General features: G+C 44.1%; 10 non-coding genes and 1 pseudogene across 10 annotated transcripts; all 11 read left to right on the top strand.

Annotated features, from left to right (window-relative positions):
- LOC141189409 (U2 spliceosomal RNA) lies at positions 1-191 on the top strand. Its single transcript, XR_012263470.1, has one exon. It is a non-coding gene; the product is annotated as a U2 spliceosomal RNA (small nuclear RNA).
- A 1,122-nt stretch (positions 192-1,313) lies between these two features.
- Positions 1,314-1,504, top strand: LOC141186666 (U2 spliceosomal RNA). Its single transcript, XR_012260923.1, has one exon. It is a non-coding gene; the product is annotated as a U2 spliceosomal RNA (small nuclear RNA).
- A 1,121-nt stretch (positions 1,505-2,625) lies between these two features.
- On the top strand, positions 2,626-2,816 carry LOC141189408 (U2 spliceosomal RNA). The gene has a single exon (XR_012263469.1). It is a non-coding gene; the product is annotated as a U2 spliceosomal RNA (small nuclear RNA).
- Positions 2,817-3,936: 1,120 nt separating this feature from the next.
- Positions 3,937-4,127, top strand: LOC141189407 (U2 spliceosomal RNA). The gene has a single exon (XR_012263468.1). It is a non-coding gene; the product is annotated as a U2 spliceosomal RNA (small nuclear RNA).
- Positions 4,128-5,246: 1,119 nt separating this feature from the next.
- On the top strand, positions 5,247-5,437 carry LOC141185172 (U2 spliceosomal RNA). Its single transcript, XR_012259859.1, has one exon. It is a non-coding gene; the product is annotated as a U2 spliceosomal RNA (small nuclear RNA).
- A 1,121-nt stretch (positions 5,438-6,558) lies between these two features.
- Positions 6,559-6,749, top strand: LOC141189406 (U2 spliceosomal RNA). Its single transcript, XR_012263467.1, has one exon. It is a non-coding gene; the product is annotated as a U2 spliceosomal RNA (small nuclear RNA).
- A 1,121-nt stretch (positions 6,750-7,870) lies between these two features.
- LOC141189405 (U2 spliceosomal RNA) lies at positions 7,871-8,061 on the top strand. The gene has a single exon (XR_012263466.1). It is a non-coding gene; the product is annotated as a U2 spliceosomal RNA (small nuclear RNA).
- Positions 8,062-9,182: 1,121 nt separating this feature from the next.
- Positions 9,183-9,373, top strand: LOC141191391 (U2 spliceosomal RNA). Its single transcript, XR_012265388.1, has one exon. It is a non-coding gene; the product is annotated as a U2 spliceosomal RNA (small nuclear RNA).
- Positions 9,374-15,610: 6,237 nt separating this feature from the next.
- Positions 15,611-15,786, top strand: LOC141185746 (U2 spliceosomal RNA; annotated as a pseudogene).
- Positions 15,787-16,908: 1,122 nt separating this feature from the next.
- On the top strand, positions 16,909-17,099 carry LOC141189403 (U2 spliceosomal RNA). The gene has a single exon (XR_012263464.1). It is a non-coding gene; the product is annotated as a U2 spliceosomal RNA (small nuclear RNA).
- A 1,117-nt stretch (positions 17,100-18,216) lies between these two features.
- Positions 18,217-18,407, top strand: LOC141185313 (U2 spliceosomal RNA). The gene has a single exon (XR_012259987.1). It is a non-coding gene; the product is annotated as a U2 spliceosomal RNA (small nuclear RNA).
- Positions 18,408-19,076: the final 669 nt, after the last annotated feature.

Genomic DNA, 19,076 nt, shown 5'->3' with positions numbered 1-19,076 from the left:
ATCGCTTCTCGGCCTTTTGGCTAAGATCAAGTGTAGTATCTGTTCTTATCAGTTTAATATCTGATACGTCCCCTATCTGGGGACCATATATTAAATGGATTTTTAGAACAGGGAGATGGAAAAAGAGCTTGCTCTGTCCACTCCACGCATTGACCTGGTATTGCAGTATCTCCAGGACCGGTGCACCCCTTCTTTAATGCAGTTTCTAAAATCAGAAAGAATTGAATTCAATGCTTTTTGTTCATTTTGCTTGTTTGTCGGATTTTGGGATGGACTCTTTGGCTTTGCTTTTCTTCTCCTCATTGGATTTTTCATGTTAAAAGTTGCAGAAGCCAGATGACAAGCTCATTTTGGTTCAACTTCAGCAACTGTGCATTGCATTGCCATGTAATGTAATGTAATGCAATGCTATCTATCTAGCTCTCCCTCTATACTTCCTTTTGGATAAACAGACATATTAGGCAAGCATTTTGGAGCTTTCACCTAAATAACTACAGGTGGTGAGATAAGCTGCACAATATAATTGACCTTTCAGTATATTGTTGCACACACACCATCTATTTAGCAAATGCCCTTGTTATCAACAGCAGCCTTTTAAACTCACCTGAGCTAACAGGTATGTGAGCTGGTTACTCTGCTGCGCTTAAAATTTCTTTTTTGGTTTGCTACAATGCCTTTTCTGAAACGTTGTCTCCCTCTGCTGGAACACTGACTTCTTTCATTTAATGCCTGCAGACTATAAAAGAGAAACCAACCCAAAAAGTTTGGTTGATTAGTCTGTGGCATTCTTTTAAACTGTTGCTTATGGCGGTCTCTGTGAGCTTCTCAGTGACATTCAGCCATCCAGGTATCCCGCCTGCAGTAGACGGAATGTGGCAATGGAACGCTGGCTGCGCGTGTCATAATAGGCTCTGAGCCTTTATATACCTGCGCACAGCAGCAGCCACCTTCAGTCTGCTGCTGGACAGCCAGCAGCAGCAGCAGCAGGAGAGGTAATTAATCAGCAACCCTCCTGCTAAGGGTAGACAGCTGCTCGTTCCACCCCCCCCCCCCGCCTTAATTGGTTCTCCTCCCTTCCAACGGTGTTGAGGCGGGTGGGAACAGCCGGGGGTTGAGGGTACTGTGCTAAAAGAGGTGGAGTTATGCAGATCTAAAACGCGTGGATTGCAGCAGCAGCAAGCCGAAAAGTGCAGGCATGTGAGGGATCTAGAGGTTGACAGCATGTCTTCTTAACGGGAGTCCAGGTGGCCATCTCCACAAATGGACTTTTCAGAATCCTTGGGTGGCACCGTAGTCGGAAACCAATTCTGGTTATCGCTTCTCGGCCTTTTGGCTAAGATCAAGTGTAGTATCTGTTCTTATCAGTTTAATATCTGATATGTCCCCTATCTGGGGACCATATATTAAATGGATTTTTAGAACAGGGAGATGGAAAAAGAGCTTGCTCTGTCCACTCCACGCATTGACCTGGTATTGCAGTATCTCCAGGACCGGTGCACCCCTTCTTTAATGCAGTTTCTAAAATCAGAAAGAATTGAATTCAATGCTTTTTGTTCATTTTGCTTGTTTGTCGGATTTTGGGATGGACTCTTTGGCTTTGCTTTTCTTCTCCTCATTGGATTTTTCATGTTAAAAGTTGCAGAAGCCAGATGACAAGCTCATTTTGGTTCAACTTCAGCAACTGTGCATTGCATTGCCATGTAATGTAATGTAATGCAATGCTATCTATCTAGCTCTCCCTCTATACTTCCTTTTGGATAAACAGACATATTAGGCAAGCATTTTGGAGCTTTCACCTAAATAACTACAGGTGGTGAGATAAGCTGCACAATATAATTGACCTTTCAGTATATTGTTGCACACACACCATCTATTTAGCAAATGCCCTTGTTATCAACAGCAGCCTTTTAAACTCACCTGAGCTAACAGGTATGTGAGCTGGTTACTCTGCTGCGCTTAAAATTTCTTTTTTGGTTTGCTACAATGCCTTTTCTGAAACGTTGTCTCCCTCTGCTGGAACACTGACTTCTTTCATTTAATGCCTGCAGACTATAAAAGAGAAACCAACCCAAAAAGTTTGGTTGATTAGTCTGTGGCATTCTTTTAAACTGTTGCTTATGGCGGTCTCTGTGAGCTTCTCAGTGACATTCAGCCATCCAGGTATCCCGCCTGCAGTAGACGGAATGTGGCAATGGAACGCTGGCTGCGCGTGTCATAATAGGCTCTGAGCCTTTATATACCTGCGCACAGCAGCAGCCACCTTCAGTCTGCTGCTGGACAGCCAGCAGCAGCAGCAGCAGGAGAGGTAATTAATCAGCAACCCTCCTGCTAAGGGTAGACAGCTGCTCGTTCCACCCCCCCCCCCGCCTTAATTGGTTCTCCTCCCTTCCAACGGTGTTGAGGCGGGTGGGAACAGCCGGGGGTTGAGGGTACTGTGCTAAAAGAGGTGGAGTTATGCAGATCTAAAACGCGTGGATTGCAGCAGCAGCAAGCCGAAAAGTGCAGGCATGTGAGGGATCTAGAGGTTGACAGCATGTCTTCTTAACGGGAGTCCAGGTGGCCATCTCCACAAATGGACTTTTCAGAATCCTTGGGTGGCACCGTAGTCGGAAACCAATTCTGGTTATCGCTTCTCGGCCTTTTGGCTAAGATCAAGTGTAGTATCTGTTCTTATCAGTTTAATATCTGATACGTCCCCTATCTGGGGACCATATATTAAATGGATTTTTAGAACAGGGAGATGGAAAAAGAGCTTGCTCTGTCCACTCCACGCATTGACCTGGTATTGCAGTATCTCCAGGACCGGTGCACCCCTTCTTTAATGCAGTTTCTAAAATCAGAAAGAATTGAATTCAATGCTTTTTGTTCATTTTGCTTGTTTGTCGGATTTTGGGATGGACTCTTTGGCTTTGCTTTTCTTCTCCTCATTGGATTTTTCATGTTAAAAGTTGCAGAAGCCAGATGACAAGCTCATTTTGGTTCAACTTCAGCAACTGTGCATTGCATTGCCATGTAATGTAATGTAATGCAATGCTATCTATCTAGCTCTCCCTCTATACTTCCTTTTGGATAAACAGACATATTAGGCAAGCATTTTGGAGCTTTCACCTAAATAACTACAGGTGGTGAGATAAGCTGCACAATATAATTGACCTTTCAGCATATTGTTGCACACACACCATCTATTTAGCAAATGCCCTTGTTATCAACAGCAGCCTTTTAAACTCACCTGAGCTAACAGGTATGTGAGCTGGTTACTCTGCTGCGCTTAAAATTTCTTTTTTGGTTTGCTACAATGCCTTTTCTGAAACGTTGTCTCCCTCTGCTGGAACACTGACTTCTTTCATTTAATGCCTGCAGACTATAAAAGAGAAACCAACCCAAAAAGTTTGGTTGATTAGTCTGTGGCATTCTTTTAAACTGTTGCTTATGGCGGTCTCTGTGAGCTTCTCAGTGACATTCAGCCATCCAGGTATCCCGCCTGCAGTAGACGGAATGTGGCAATGGAACGCTGGCTGCGCGTGTCATAATAGGCTCTGAGCCTTTATATACCTGCGCACAGCAGCAGCCACCTTCAGTCTGCTGCTGGACAGCCAGCAGCAGCAGCAGCAGGAGAGGTAATTAATCAGCAACCCTCCTGCTAAGGGTAGACAGCTGCTCGTTCCACCCCCCCCCCGCCTTAATTGGTTCTCCTCCCTTCCAACGGTGTTGAGGCGGGTGGGAACAGCCGGGGGTTGAGGGTACTGTGCTAAAAGAGGTGGAGTTATGCAGATCTAAAACGCGTGGATTGCAGCAGCAGCAAGCCGAAAAGTGCAGGCATGTGAGGGATCTAGAGGTTGACAGCATGTCTTCTTAACGGGAGTCCAGGTGGCCATCTCCACAAATGGACTTTTCAGAATCCTTGGGTGGCACCGTAGTCGGAAACCAATTCTGGTTATCGCTTCTCGGCCTTTTGGCTAAGATCAAGTGTAGTATCTGTTCTTATCAGTTTAATATCTGATACGTCCCCTATCTGGGGACCATATATTAAATGGATTTTTAGAACAGGGAGATGGAAAAAGAGCTTGCTCTGTCCACTCCACGCATTGACCTGGTATTGCAGTATCTCCAGGACCGGTGCACCCCTTCTTTAATGCAGTTTCTAAAATCAGAAAGAATTGAATTCAATGCTTTTTGTTCATTTTGCTTGTTTGTCGGATTTTGGGATGGACTCTTTGGCTTTGCTTTTCTTCTCCTCATTGGATTTTTCATGTTAAAAGTTGCAGAAGCCAGATGACAAGCTCATTTTGGTTCAACTTCAGCAACTGTGCATTGCATTGCCATGTAATGTAATGTAATGCAATGCTATCTATCTAGCTCTCCCTCTATACTTCCTTTTGGATAAACAGACATATTAGGCAAGCATTTTGGAGCTTTCACCTAAATAACTACAGGTGGTGAGATAAGCTGCACAATATAATTGACCTTTCAGTATATTGTTGCACACACACCATCTATTTAGCAAATGCCCTTGTTATCAACAGCAGCCTTTTAAACTCACCTGAGCTAACAGGTATGTGAGCTGGTTACTCTGCTGCGCTTAAAATTTCTTTTTTGGTTTGCTACAATGCCTTTTCTGAAACGTTGTCTCCCTCTGCTGGAACACTGACTTCTTTCATTTAATGCCTGCAGACTATAAAAGAGAAACCAACCCAAAAAGTTTGGTTGATTAGTCTGTGGCATTCTTTTAAACTGTTGCTTATGGCGGTCTCTGTGAGCTTCTCAGTGACATTCAGCCATCCAGGTATCCCGCCTGCAGTAGACGGAATGTGGCAATGGAACGCTGGCTGCGAGTGTCATAAAAGCCTCTGAGCCTTTATATACCTGCGCACAGCAGCAGCCACCTTCAGTCTGCTGCTGGACAGCCAGCAGCAGCAGCAGCAGGAGAGGTAATTAATCAGCAACCCTCCTGCTAAGGGTAGACAGCTGCTCGTTCCACCCCCCCCCGCCTTAATTGGTTCTCCTCCCTTCCAACGGTGTTGAGGCGGGTGGGAACAGCCGGGGGTTAAGGGTACTGTGCTAAAAGAGGTGGAGTTATGCAGATCTAAAACGCGTGGATTGCAGCAGCAGCAAGCCGAAAAGTGCAGGCATGTGAGGGATCTAGAGGTTGACAGCATGTCTTCTTAACGGGAGTCCAGGTGGCCATCTCCACAAATGGACTTTTCAGAATCCTTGGGTGGCACCGTAGTCGGAAACCAATTCTGGTTATCGCTTCTCGGCCTTTTGGCTAAGATCAAGTGTAGTATCTGTTCTTATCAGTTTAATATCTGATACGTCCCCTATCTGGGGACCATATATTAAATGGATTTTTAGAACAGGCAGATGGAAAAAGAGCTTGCTCTGTCCACTCCACGCATTGACCTGGTATTGCAGTATCTCCAGGACCGGTGCACCCCTTCTTTAATGCAGTTTCTAAAATCAGAAAGAATTGAATTCAATGCTTTTTGTTCATTTTGCTTGTTTGTCGGATTTTGGGATGGACTCTTTGGCTTTGCTTTTCTTCTCCTCATTGGATTTTTCATGTTAAAAGTTGCAGAAGCCAGATGACAAGCTCATTTTGGTTCAACTTCAGCAACTGTGCATTGCATTGCCATGTAATGTAATGTAATGCAATGCTATCTATCTAGCTCTCCCTCTATACTTCCTTTTGGATAAACAGACATATTAGGCAAGCATTTTGGAGCTTTCACCTAAATAACTACAGGTGGTGAGATAAGCTGCACAATATAATTGACCTTTCAGCATATTGTTGCACACACACCATCTATTTAGCAAATGCCCTTGTTATCAACAGCAGCCTTTTAAACTCACCTGAGCTAACAGGTATGTGAGCTGGTTACTCTGCTGCGCTTAAAATTTCTTTTTTGGTTTGCTACAATGCCTTTTCTGAAACGTTGTCTCCCTCTGCTGGAACACTGACTTCTTTCATTTAATGCCTGCAGACTATAAAAGAGAAACCAACCCAAAAAGTTTGGTTGATTAGTCTGTGGCATTCTTTTAAACTGTTGCTTATGGCGGTCTCTGTGAGCTTCTCAGTGACATTCAGCCATCCAGGTATCCCGCCTGCAGTAGACGGAATGTGGCAATGGAACGCTGGCTGCGCGTGTCATAATAGGCTCTGAGCCTTTATATACCTGCGCACAGCAGCAGCCACCTTCAGTCTGCTGCTGGACAGCCAGCAGCAGCAGCAGCAGGAGAGGTAATTAATCAGCAACCCTCCTGCTAAGGGTAGACAGCTGCTCGTTCCACCCCCCCCCCCGCCTTAATTGGTTCTCCTCCCTTCCAACGGTGTTGAGGCGGGTGGGAACAGCCGGGGGTTGAGGGTACTGTGCTAAAAGAGGTGGAGTTATGCAGATCTAAAACGCGTGGATTGCAGCAGCAGCAAGCCGAAAAGTGCAGGCATGTGAGGGATCTAGAGGTTGACAGCATGTCTTCTTAACGGGAGTCCAGGTGGCCATCTCCACAAATGGACTTTTCAGAATCCTTGGGTGGCACCGTAGTCGGAAACCAATTCTGGTTATCGCTTCTCGGCCTTTTGGCTAAGATCAAGTGTAGTATCTGTTCTTATCAGTTTAATATCTGATACGTCCCCTATCTGGGGACCATATATTAAATGGATTTTTAGAACAGGGAGATGGAAAAAGAGCTTGCTCTGTCCACTCCACGCATTGACCTGGTATTGCAGTATCTCCAGGACCGGTGCACCCCTTCTTTAATGCAGTTTCTAAAATCAGAAAGAATTGAATTCAATGCTTTTTGTTCATTTTGCTTGTTTGTCGGATTTTGGGATGGACTCTTTGGCTTTGCTTTTCTTCTCCTCATTGGATTTTTCATGTTAAAAGTTGCAGAAGCCAGATGACAAGCTCATTTTGGTTCAACTTCAGCAACTGTGCATTGCATTGCCATGTAATGTAATGTAATGCAATGCTATCTATCTAGCTCTCCCTCTATACTTCCTTTTGGATAAACAGACATATTAGGCAAGCATTTTGGAGCTTTCACCTAAATAACTACAGGTGGTGAGATAAGCTGCACAATATAATTGACCTTTCAGTATATTGTTGCACACACACCATCTATTTAGCAAATGCCCTTTTTATCAACAGCAGCCTTTTAAACTCACCTGAGCTAACAGGTATGTGAGCTGGTTACTCTGCTGCGCTTAAAATTTCTTTTTTGGTTTGCTACAATGCCTTTTCTAAAACGTTGTCTCCCTCTGCTGGAACACTGACTTCTTTCATTTAATGCCTGCAGACTATAAAAGAGAAACCAACCCAAAAAGTTTGGTTGATTAGTCTGTGGCATTCTTTTAAACTGTTGCTTATGGCGGTCTCTATGAGCTTCTCAGTGACATTCAGCCATCCAGGTATCCCGCCTGCAGTAGACGGAATGTGGCAATGGAACGCTGGCTGCGCGTGTCATAATAGGCTCTTAGCCTTTATATACCTGCGCACAGCAGCAGCCACCTTCAGTCTGCTGCTGGACAGCCAGCAGCAGCAGCAGCAGGAGAGGTAATTAATCAGCAACCCTCCTGCTAAGGGTAGACAGCTGCTCGTTCCACCCCCCCCCCCGCCTTAATTGGTTCTCCTCCCTTCCAACGGTGTTGAGGCGGGTGGGAACAGCCGGGGGTTGAGGGTACTGTGCTAAAAGAGGTGGAGTTATGCAGATCTAAAACGCGTGGATTGCAGCAGCAGCAAGCCGAAAAGTGCAGGCATGTGAGGGATCTAGAGGTTGACAGCATGTCTTCTTAACGGGAGTCCAGGTGGCCATCTCCACAAATGGACTTTTCAGAATCCTTGGGTGGCACCGTAGTCGGAAACCAATTCTGGTTATCGCTTCTCGGCCTTTTGGCTAAGATCAAGTGTAGTATCTGTTCTTATCAGTTTAATATCTGATACGTCCCCTATCTGGGGACCATATATTAAATGGATTTTTAGAACAGGGAGATGGAAAAAGAGCTTGCTCTGTCCACTCCACGCATTGACCTGGTATTGCAGTATCTCCAGGACCGGTGCACCCCTTCTTTAATGCAGTTTCTAAAATCAGAAAGAATTGAATTCAATGCTTTTTGTTCATTTTGCTTGTTTGTCGGATTTTGGGATGGACTCTTTGGCTTTGCTTTTCTTCTCCTCATTGGATTTTTCATGTTAAAAGTTGCAGAAGCCAGATGACAAGCTCATTTTGGTTCAACTTCAGCAACTGTGCATTGCATTGCCATGTAATGTAATGTAATGCAATGCTATCTATCTAGCTCTCCCTCTATACTTCCTTTTGGATAAACAGACATATTAGGCAAGCATTTTGGAGCTTTCACCTAAGTAACTACAGGTGGTGAGATAAGCTGCACAATATAATTGACCTTTCAGTATATTGTTGCACACACACCATCTATTTAGCAAATGCCCTTGTTATCAACAGCAGCCTTTTAAACTCACCTGAGCTAACAGGTATGTGAGCTGGTTACTCTGCTGCGCTTAAAATTTCTTTTTTGGTTTGCTACAATGCCTTTTCTGAAACGTTGTCTCCCTCTGCTGGAACACTGACTTCTTTCATTTAATGCCTGCAGACTATAAAAGAGAAACCAACCCAAAAAGTTTGGTTGATTAGTCTGTGGCATTCTTTTAAACTGTTGCTTATGGCGGTCTCTGTGAGCTTCTCAGTGACATTCAGCCATCCAGGTATCCCGCCTGCAGTAGACGGAATGTGGCAATGGAACGCTGGCTGCGCGTGTCATAATAGGCTCTGAGCCTTTATATACCTGCGCACAGCAGCAGCCACCTTCAGTCTGCTGCTGGACAGCCAGCAGCAGCAGCAGCAGGAGAGGTAATTAATCAGCAACCCTCCTGCTAAGGGTAGACAGCTGCTCGTTCCACCCCCCCCCCCGCCTTAATTGGTTCTCCTCCCTTCCAACGGTGTTGAGGCGGGTGGGAACAGCCGGGGGTTGAGGGTACTGTGCTAAAAGAGGTGGAGTTATGCAGATCTAAAACGCGTGGATTGCAGCAGCAGCAAGCCGAAAAGTGCAGGCATGTGAGGGATCTAGAGGTTGACAGCATGTCTTCTTAACGGGAGTCCAGGTGGCCATCTCCACAAATGGACTTTTCAGAATCCTTGGGTGGTACCGTAGTCGGAAACCAATTCTGGTTATCGCTTCTCGGCCTTTTGGCTAAGATCAAGTGTAGTATCTGTTCTTATCAGTTTAATATCTGATACGTCCCCTATCTGGGGACCATATATTAAATGGATTTTTAGAACAGGGAGATGGAAAAAGAGCTTGCTCTGTCCACTCCATGCATTGACCTGGTATTGCAGTATCTCCAGGACCGGTGCACCTCTTCTTTAATGCAGTTTCTAAAATCAGAAAGAATTGAATTCAATGCTTTTTGTTCATTTTGCTTGTTTGTCGGATTTTGGGATGGACTCTTTGGCTTTGCTTTTCTTCTCCTCATTGGATTTTTCATGTTAAAAGTTGCAGAAGCCAGATGACAAGCTCATTTTGGTTCAACTTCAGCAACTGTGCATTGCATTGCCATGTAATGTAATGTAATGCAATGCTATCTATCTAGCTCTCCCTCTATACTTCCTTTGGGATAAACAGACATATTAGGCAAGCATTTTGGAGCTTTCACCTAAATAACTACAGGTGGTGAGATAAGCTGCACAATATAATTGACCTTTCAGTATATTGTTGCACACACACCATCTATTTAGCAAATGCCCTTGTTATCAACAGCAGCCTTTTAAACTCACCTGAGCTAACAGGTATGTGAGCTGGTTACTCTGCTGCGCTTAAAATTTCTTTTTTGGTTTGCTACAATGCCTTTTCTGAAACGTTGTCTCCCTCTGCTGGAACACTGACTTCTTTCATTTAATGCCTGCAGACTATAAAAGAGAAACCAACCCAAAAAGTTTGGTTGATTAGTCTGTGGCATTCTTTTAAACTGTTGCTTATGGCGGTCTCTGTGAGCTTCTCAGTGACATTCAGCCATCCAGGTATCCCGCCTGCAGTAGACGGAATGTGGCAATGGAACGCTGGCTGCGCGTGTCATAATAGGCTCTGAGCCTTTATATACCTGCGCACAGCAGCAGCCACCTTCAGTCTGCTGCTGGACAGCCAGCAGCAGCAGCAGCAGGAGAGGTAATTAATCAGCAACCCTCCTGCTAAGGGTAGACAGCTGCTCGTTCCACCCCCCCCCCCGCCTTAATTGGTTCTCCTCCCTTCCAACGGTGTTGAGGCGGGTGGGAACAGCCGGGGGTTGAGGGTACTGTGCTAAAAGAGGTGGAGTTATGCAGATCTAAAACGCGTGGATTGCAGCAGCAGCAAGCCGAAAAGTGCAGGCATGTGAGGGATCTAGAGGTTGACAGCATGTCTTCTTAACGGGAGTCCAGGTGGCCATCTCCACAAATGGACTTTTCAGAATCCTTGGGTGGCACCGTAGTCGGAAACCAATTCTGGTTATCGCTTCTCGGCCTTTTGGCTAAGATACCACATCTTGCCAGAAGGATTCTAAGCCAATCGTGCCCTTGGCCTTGAGGCATCGGCGGTGTAAAAGCCGTCTTAAGCCTCATGCTGCTTTAGGGGGCAGATACGCAAAGAAACCAAGAAGGCGATCGACCCTATCTACCTTTTGAAGATGGCATCAGCAGTAGCGGCCGCAGTGCGCTATGCCAGAGCTGGTGACCTTCGCATCAAGAACTCTTTCAAGATCGAAGTGGACGATGCATCCAAGGAGAAGATGACCTTGAAGTTTTTCGTGAGGAGAGTGCTGCTGGAGATCCTAGGAGTAAAGAGGGAAGACATCCTGGCCCTTCAAGATCGCCCCGGTTCCTTCACTTTGACTCTGGAGTCGGAGTATGCGTGCCAGAACCTCTTCCGCCAGATTCACCTGCACCTTTCAGATGAGGATCTTAAAGGACTCACCTTTGTCATCCTTTACTCCGGTGGAGAGAAGCCGCTCGTGGTTCAGATGAGCAACCCTCATGTTCCCTTAGTTAATATTATTTGCTTTCTTCAAAACTATTTCCCAGAACTGCGGTATTCCCACAAGGTCATGAATGAGGAAAACCTCTGGACGGGAAAGCATAAATTTTTTGTTAAATTTTGTGAAGATCCAAATGGCATTGGTGGTCAGCGTCATCCTCCGTCAAGTTTCCTGATCGGTAGGGAGCGGGGGCGCCTCTTCTACCCGGACATGCCCCTCTTCTGCCGGAAATGCATGTGTTTCGGTCACACTTATGAGAACTGCAAGGAGGAGGTGGCAATCTGTAAGAAGTGCTACAAGCATGGACATGCCACAATGGACTGTACCAATGAGATGGTGTGCAACATCTGCCGGGTCCCAGGTCACTCCTTCCGGGAGTGTCCTTTGAAGAAAAAGGCGGAAACCTATGCTGAAACGCTGGCAAAGCAACCTGCCCGTGTGCCTCCATCTGCTCCCGGGGGGCAGAGGCAACCCTCTGCTGTTCCTGCTCCTGCGGGTGCGTCTACAGCGCGGGGGCAGTCTTCTAGCTCTCCAGTACCTGCTCCACAGACCAAGCCTGCTAGTACATCAGGTGGTACGTCTGCACCTGCTGCACAGAGGAAGCCAACCAACCCTCCTGCTCCTGCTGCTAAGGGGGGTCCCACCGGTGTTCCTGTATCTACTGTGCGAACACAACCCCCTGTAGGCGGGTCCACAAGCACTTCAGTGCCTGCTGCACAGGGAAAACCTGCCAGTTCTCCTATTCCTGCTGCGCATAAGCCCACGTCTATGCAGAAACCTCCAGCTGAGAAACCTGTCCGTCCTGAGAGGAGGGAAGCTTCATCTAAGGACTGGGCTGCTGATTCTGATCCGGGTGATATGGTGGTGGAGGGGAGTCCCTCTGCTGAAATCGGGACATTTAGCTCGGAGGAAGAAGCAATGGAGCTGGAAACTCGTAGGAAAAGGAAAACAGATGATAGGTCTGATGAGAATGTGGCCAGGGAGACTTCCAAGAAGTGTCCATTAAAACCAAGTCTTCTGCAATACAAGCCAATGGCTCCCGCTGCCCCTCCTGAGGAGCCAAGGCCTTCAGACCCTATAAACATTTCTTTTTCGGACTCAGAAGTGCAGAGCCCGTTAACATCGGTGGGCTTTATGTCTGATTCTGACAGTAGTGTGACCTGAACTATCCTATCATGACCTCATCAATTAAAGTAGCCTCGCTCAATGTGAGGAGTATAAGGGGCTCTACAAGAAGGGCTGCTTTGTTTTCCTACCTGTCAACAGTGGACTGTGATGTCTTTTGTTTGCAAGAATGTAACATTGACTTTGATATGAATTATGCAGATTTAAGAAAAGATTGGCCTCATGGGCCCTCTATCTGGTCCGGAGATAATGAAAATCGTTCCTCTGGCATTGGAGTGCTGTTTAGGTCGCATGACTTTAAAATCAACTCTTTTGTGGACATTTCTTCTGGACGTGCTCTTTTCTTAAATATTAGTTTTAAAGGTGTGGACTTTAGACTTTTGAACATTTATGCTTCTCCGGTGAAGGAAGAGAGACATCAGTTGTTTGAAGATGTGCAATATTACCTACCTGGTTCATCGCCTCTGATGTTCTGTGGGGATTTCAATTGTGTCTTGCCTGGTGAAGGGAGAAGCGGGAGTTCCACCGTTCCTAAAAAAGACAAAACAGAGAAACAACTAAAGGATTTGTTAACTGATTTTTTTCTTAGAGACTCCTGGAAAGAGATCCGTAGTAATGATCCCGGTTATACTTGGGAGAACTCTTCTTCTAAATCTCGTATTGATTTTATTTTCATGTCCCAATATGTGAATGTCAAATCTGTTGTCTTAATCCCAAACATTTTTTCAGATCATAAGATGTTGCTATCAGAGTTAGAATTACCTGGGCTTGTCAAGGCAAGAGGAGTTTGGAGGCTAAATACAACATTGTTACAAGATCCTAAGGTAAGAACAGATTTTAAAGCGTTTTTTAATTATTTAAGAACAAAACAACAAAAATTTTTAACTCTGCTAGAATGGTGGGAATACAGCAAGATGAAGATAAAAAGTTTTTTTATCAAGGTCAGCATAGCCAATGCAAGAGAAAAGTCCGCTTGGCATAAAAGGCTTATTACTAAATTGCAGACCTGTTATCAACTAAGAGATGTGGGACTTGAAATGGACGATTTAATTGAAGCAACAAAAAAAGAAATTAAAAAGAGTATAGAGTCGAAGGGTAAGGAAATAATTTATAACTCAAAAATTGAAGTGATGGAGAAAAATGAAAAGTGCTCAAGATTTTTTTTTAAAAAAGTAGTTGCTGCTAAGGAAATGATAACAGAATTAGAGGGTGAAACTACAACTGAAGGTATGCTCAACCAAGCTCACCAGTTTTATCAGCAGCTTTTTAATGAGAAAACTATAGACCAGTCTTTTACTGAAGATGCCCTTAATTCATTAAAAAATAGTCTGAGCCGCGAAGACCAAGAATTGTTATGCACTGAAGTCACCTTGTCGGAAGTAGATGCTGCTATCAAAAGTTTTTCCTATGGGAAAACCCCTGGTTCTGACGGTTTGCCTGTTGAATTTTATCGTGAATTTTGGAATTTTTTAAAACCCGACTTGTTTTTAGTAATCAAAGAAGCTTTTAAGTGTGATATCCTGCCTATATCTTGGAGAAGTGGTCTGGTCTCTCTGATTTTTAAAAAAGGAGCCAAATCCCATCTGGCAAACTGGAGACCAATCACACTGTTGAATGTTGATTACAAGTTGATGTCCAAAATTTTAGTGAACCGTTTTAAAAAAGTTTTATCCAAAGTTATTTATGAAGACCAGGTATGTGGGGTGCCAGGAAGAGGAGTTGCGGAGCATCTCAATACCATCCGCGATGTCATATGGTACCAGCAATCCAGGAAGCAAGACTTAGCAATTTTATCGTTGGATTTTCAAAAGGCTTTTGATCGTGTCTCTCATTGTTTTTTATGGTTGGTTTTAAAAAAAATGGGCTTCCCTGAAATTTTTATCAAGCAAGTGGCACTTTTATATAAGAACTCTTTTAGTAAAATTTTAATCAATGGATTTTTGTCTAATGAAGTGTTTTTGCATTCAGGTGTGAAGCAAGGCTGCCCTTTGTCCCCAGTGCTATTTATATGTGCAATAGAGCCTCTTTTATCTATGCTACGAGAGGATAAAGTGATTAAAGGTGTCCCTATCCCTGGAGGACATGGAAGAGATGTGAAGGTAATGGGCTACATGGATGATATTACTATTTTTTGTTCATCACCTGCCGCTCTCAGGAGAGCTATAAGAACGACCAATTTTTTTTGTGAAGCCTCAGGTTTTAAGTTAAACATTGAGAAATGTGATTGTTTTGTCCGTGGCAATTGGGCGGATGTGTCCATCCCTGATCTCCCGATGCAGTCAGAGAAGATTAAAATTCTGGGCGTGATTTTTGATCGACAGAATGATGGAATGAAGAGCTGGGATGGAGTAAGGGACAAAATACAAAAGAAGATTGACTTTTGGAAATTAAGAAAATTAACAATCGAAGGTAAAGTTTTAATTATTAAGGCCCTTCTGCTTCCTGTCATGTTATATCTCAGTTATGTTTATCCCCCAAGTGACCTTACAGCGAGAAGATTACAGAGAATGCTGTTTGAATTTGTGTGGAACTCTAAGTTCGAAAAGGTGAAGAGAGAAACAATGTACAAGATGCACCACCTTGGTGGTAAGGATGTTCCCAACGTCAAACTGTTTTTATACTCCAAGTTTTTTAGCCTCTGTTTTAAATATATGTTTGCTTCAAGCCCTTGGGCACATTTTTTAAGATATGCAGCTGGCCACATTTTTAGGAGGCGAAAGTGGATATCCATTTCTTTAACAAGCCCAGTGTTGTTATCACCTCCACAACAATATGCCATCCTGGAGAAAGTTATCAGATTATATGGCCTAGATTCTTTTGAGATGGAGACATTGAAGAATGCAAGGAAGCTGCTGCAGCAATTAAAAAAGAAAGAAACTTTGACGCCCATAAGCCATTATTCATATAGCAGAGTCACTAAAATATGGAATTTAACAAATGCACCTTACCTGATGAATCAACATAAAGACTTAGCTTGGATGATTGTGCAGGAATGTTTACCGACTCGTGATTTCCAGTATAAAAGAAGACTGAGCACTATACAAACCTGCCCGAGGCATCAGTGCAATAATGATGAGACTACTATGCACCTTATTTGGAATTGTGATTTTGCACAGCAAGTGTGGAAAGACTGTGGTGAGCTTTTAAAATTTTTATCTGGTCTTAATTTTTTAAGCCATGAAGTGGTTTTATATGGGATTTTACCAAACATGACGAAAGAAAAAGAGAGAGTTTTATGGTGCACTTTGAGTTGTGTTAAAAGTGCTCTATGGAAGACCAGAAACATATTGTTGTTTAAAAGAGACTATATAGAAGTCAAGGATTGTATAAGACTGGCATTAAGTGAAATTTATATGTACTACCTAATGGATATGAAGAAGCTTGGAAAGAAAAGAGCCCTGAGTATATGGAACTATCACCTATGGAAGATGTTATTTTAAAGCTCTGAAGAAAAGATAAAGACTACGATATTTTAAATATAAACGCAAAATCTGTTCTTATCAGTTTAATATCTGATACGTCCCCTATCTGGGGACCATATATTAAATGGATTTTTAGAACAGGGAGATGGAAAAAGAGCTTGCTCTGTCCACTCCACGCATTGACCTGGTATTGCAGTATCTCCAGGACCGGTGCACCCCTTCTTTAATGCAGTTTCTAAAATCAGAAAGAATTGAATTCAATGCTTTTTGTTCATTTTGCTTGTTTGTCGGATTTTGGGATGGACTCTTTGGCTTTGCTTTTCTTCTCCTCATTGGATTTTTCATGTTAAAAGTTGCAGAAGCCAGATGACAAGCTCATTTTGGTTCAACTTCAGCAACTGTGCATTGCATTGCCATGTAATGTAATGTAATGCAATGCTATCTATCTAGCTCTCCCTCTATACTTCCTTTTGGATAAACAGACATATTAGGCAAGCATTTTGGAGCTTTCACCTAAATAACTACAGGTGGTGAGATAAGCTGCACAATATAATTGACCTTTCAGTATATTGTTGCACACACACCATCTATTTAGCACATGCCCTTGTTATCAACAGCAGCCTTTTAAACTCACCTGAGCTAACAGGTATGTGAGCTGGTTACTCTGCTGCGCTTAAAATTTCTTTTTTGGTTTGCTACAATGCCTTTTCTGAAACGTTGTCTCCCTCTGCTGGAACACTGACTTCTTTCATTTAATGCCTGCAGACTATAAAAGAGAAACCAACCCAAAAAGTTTGGTTGATTAGTCTGTGGCATTCTTTTAAACTGTTGCTTATGGCGGTCTCTGTGAGCTTCTCAGTGACATTCAGCCATCCAGGTATCCCGCCTGCAGTAGACGGAATGTGGCAATGGAACGCTGGCTGCGCGTGTCATAATAGGCTCTGAGCCTTTATATACCTGCGCACAGCAGCAGCCACCTTCAGTCTGCTGCTGGACAGCCAGCAGCAGCAGCAGCAGGAGAGGTAATTAATCAGCAACCCTCCTGCTAAGGGTAGACAGCTGCTCGTTCCACCCCCCCCCCCTGCCTTAATTGGTTCTCCTCCCTTCCAACGGTGTTGAGGCGGGTGGGAACAGCCGGGGGTTGAGGGTACTGTGCTAAAAGAGGTGGAGTTATGCAGATCTAAAACGCGTGGATTGCAGCAGCAGCAAGCCGAAAAGTGCAGGCATGTGAGGGATCTAGAGGTTGACAGCATGTCTTCTTAACGGGAGTCCAGGTGGCCATCTCCACAAATGGACTTTTCAGAATCTTTGGGTGGCACCGTAGTCGGAAACCAATTCTGGTTATCGCTTCTCGGCCTTTTGGCTAAGATCAAGTGTAGTATCTGTTCTTATCAGTTTAATATCTGATACGTCCCCTATCTGGGGACCATATATTAAATGGATTTTTAGAACAGGGAGATGGAAAAAGAGCTTGCTCTGTCCACTCCACGCATTGACCTGGTATTGCAGTATCTCCAGGACCGGTGCACCCCTTCTTTAATGCAGTTTCTAAAATCAGAAAGAATTGAATTCAATGCTTTTTGTTCATTTTGCTTGTTTGTCGGATTTTGGGATGGACTCTTTGGCTTTGCTTTTCTTCTCCTCATTGGATTTTTCATGTTAAAAGTTGCAGAAGCCAGATGACAAGCTCATTTTGGTTCTTCAGCAACTGTGCATTGCATTGCCATGTAATGTAATGTAATGCAATGCTATCTATCTAGCTCTCCCTCTATACTTCCTTTTGGATAAACAGACATATTAGGCAAGCATTTTGGGGCTTTCACCTAAATAACTACAGGTGGTGAGATAAGCTGCACAATATAATTGACCTTTCAGTATATTGTTGCACACACACCATCTATTTAGCAAATGCCCTTGTTATCAACAGCAGCCTTTTAAACTCACCTGAGCTAACAGGTATGTGAGCTGGTTACTCTGCTGCGCTTAAAATTTCTTTTTTGGTTTGCTACAATGCCTTTTCTGAAACGTTGTCTCCCTCTGCTGGAACACTGACTTCTTTCATTTAATGCCTGCAGACTATAAAAGAGAAACCAACCCAAAAAGTTTGGTTGATTAGTCTGTGGCATTCTTTTAAACTGTTGCTTATGGCGGTCTCTGTGAGCTTCTCAGTGACATTCAGCCATCCAGGTATCCCGCCTGCAGTAGACGGAATGTGGCAATGGAACGCTGGCTGCGCGTGTCATAATAGGCTCTGAGCCTTTATATACCTGCGCACAGCAGCAGCCACCTTCAGTCTGCTGCTGGACAGCCAGCAGCAGCAGCAGCAGGAGAGGTAATTAATCAGCAACCCTCCTGCTAAGGGTAGACAGCTGCTCGTTCCACCCCCCCCCCGCCTTAATTGGTTCTCCTCCCTTCCAACGGTGTTGAGGCGGGTGGGAACAGCCGGGGGTTGAGGGTACTGTGCTAAAAGAGGTGGAGTTATGCAGATCTAAAACGCGTGGATTGCAGCAGCAGCAAGCCGAAAAGTGCAGGCATGTGAGGGATCTAGAGGTTGACAGCATGTCTTCTTAACGGGAGTCCAGGTGGCCATCTCCACAAATGGACTTTTCAGAATCCTTGGGTGGCACCGTAGTCGGAAACCAATTCTGGTTATCGCTTCTCGGCCTTTTGGCTAAGATCAAGTGTAGTATCTGTTCTTATCAGTTTAATATCTGATACGTCCCCTATCTGGGGACCATATATTAAATGGATTTTTAGAACAGGGAGATGGAAAAAGAGCTTTCTCTGTCCACTCCACGCATTGACCTGGTATTGCAGTATCTCCAGGACCGGTGCACCCCTTCTTTAATGCAGTTTCTAAAATCAGAAAGAATTGAATTCAATGCTTTTTGTTCATTTTGCTTGTTTGTCGGATTTTGGGATGGACTCTTTGGCTTTGCTTTTCTTCTCCTCATTGGATTTTTCATGTTAAAAGTTGCAGAAGCCAGATGACAAGCTCATTTTGGTTCAACTTCAGCAACTGTGCATTGCATTGCCATGTAATGTAATGTAATGCAATGCTATCTATCTAGCTCTCCCTCTATACTTCCTTTTGGATAAACAGACATATTAGGCAAGCATTTTGGAGCTTTCACCTAAATAACTACAGTTGGTGAGATAAGCTGCACAATATAATTGACCTTTCAGTATATTGTTGCACACACACCATCTATTTAGCAAATGCCCTTGTTATCAACAGCAGCCTTTTAAACTCACCTGAGCTAACAGGTATGTGAGCTGGTTACTCTGCTGCGCTTAAAATTTCTTTTTTGGTTTGCTACAATGCCTTTTCTGAAACGTTGTCTCCCTCTGCTGGAACACTGACTTCTTTCATTTAATGCCTGCAGACTATAAAAGAGAAACCAACCCAAAAAGTTTGGTTGATTAGTCTGTGGCATTCTTTTAAACTGTTGCTTATGGCGGTCTCTGTGAGCTTCTCAGTGACATTCAGCCATCCAGGTATCCCGCCTGC

Source organism: Phyllobates terribilis, unplaced genomic scaffold, assembly GCF_046119375.1.
Source record: "Phyllobates terribilis strain yellow unplaced genomic scaffold, ASM4611937v1 Scaffold_40__1_contigs__length_11209783, whole genome shotgun sequence".
Lineage (NCBI taxonomy): Eukaryota > Metazoa > Chordata > Amphibia > Anura > Dendrobatidae > Phyllobates > Phyllobates terribilis.
The sequence above is the reverse complement of the archived record's forward strand: the minus strand, read 5'-3'. Positions and strand labels throughout refer to the sequence as shown.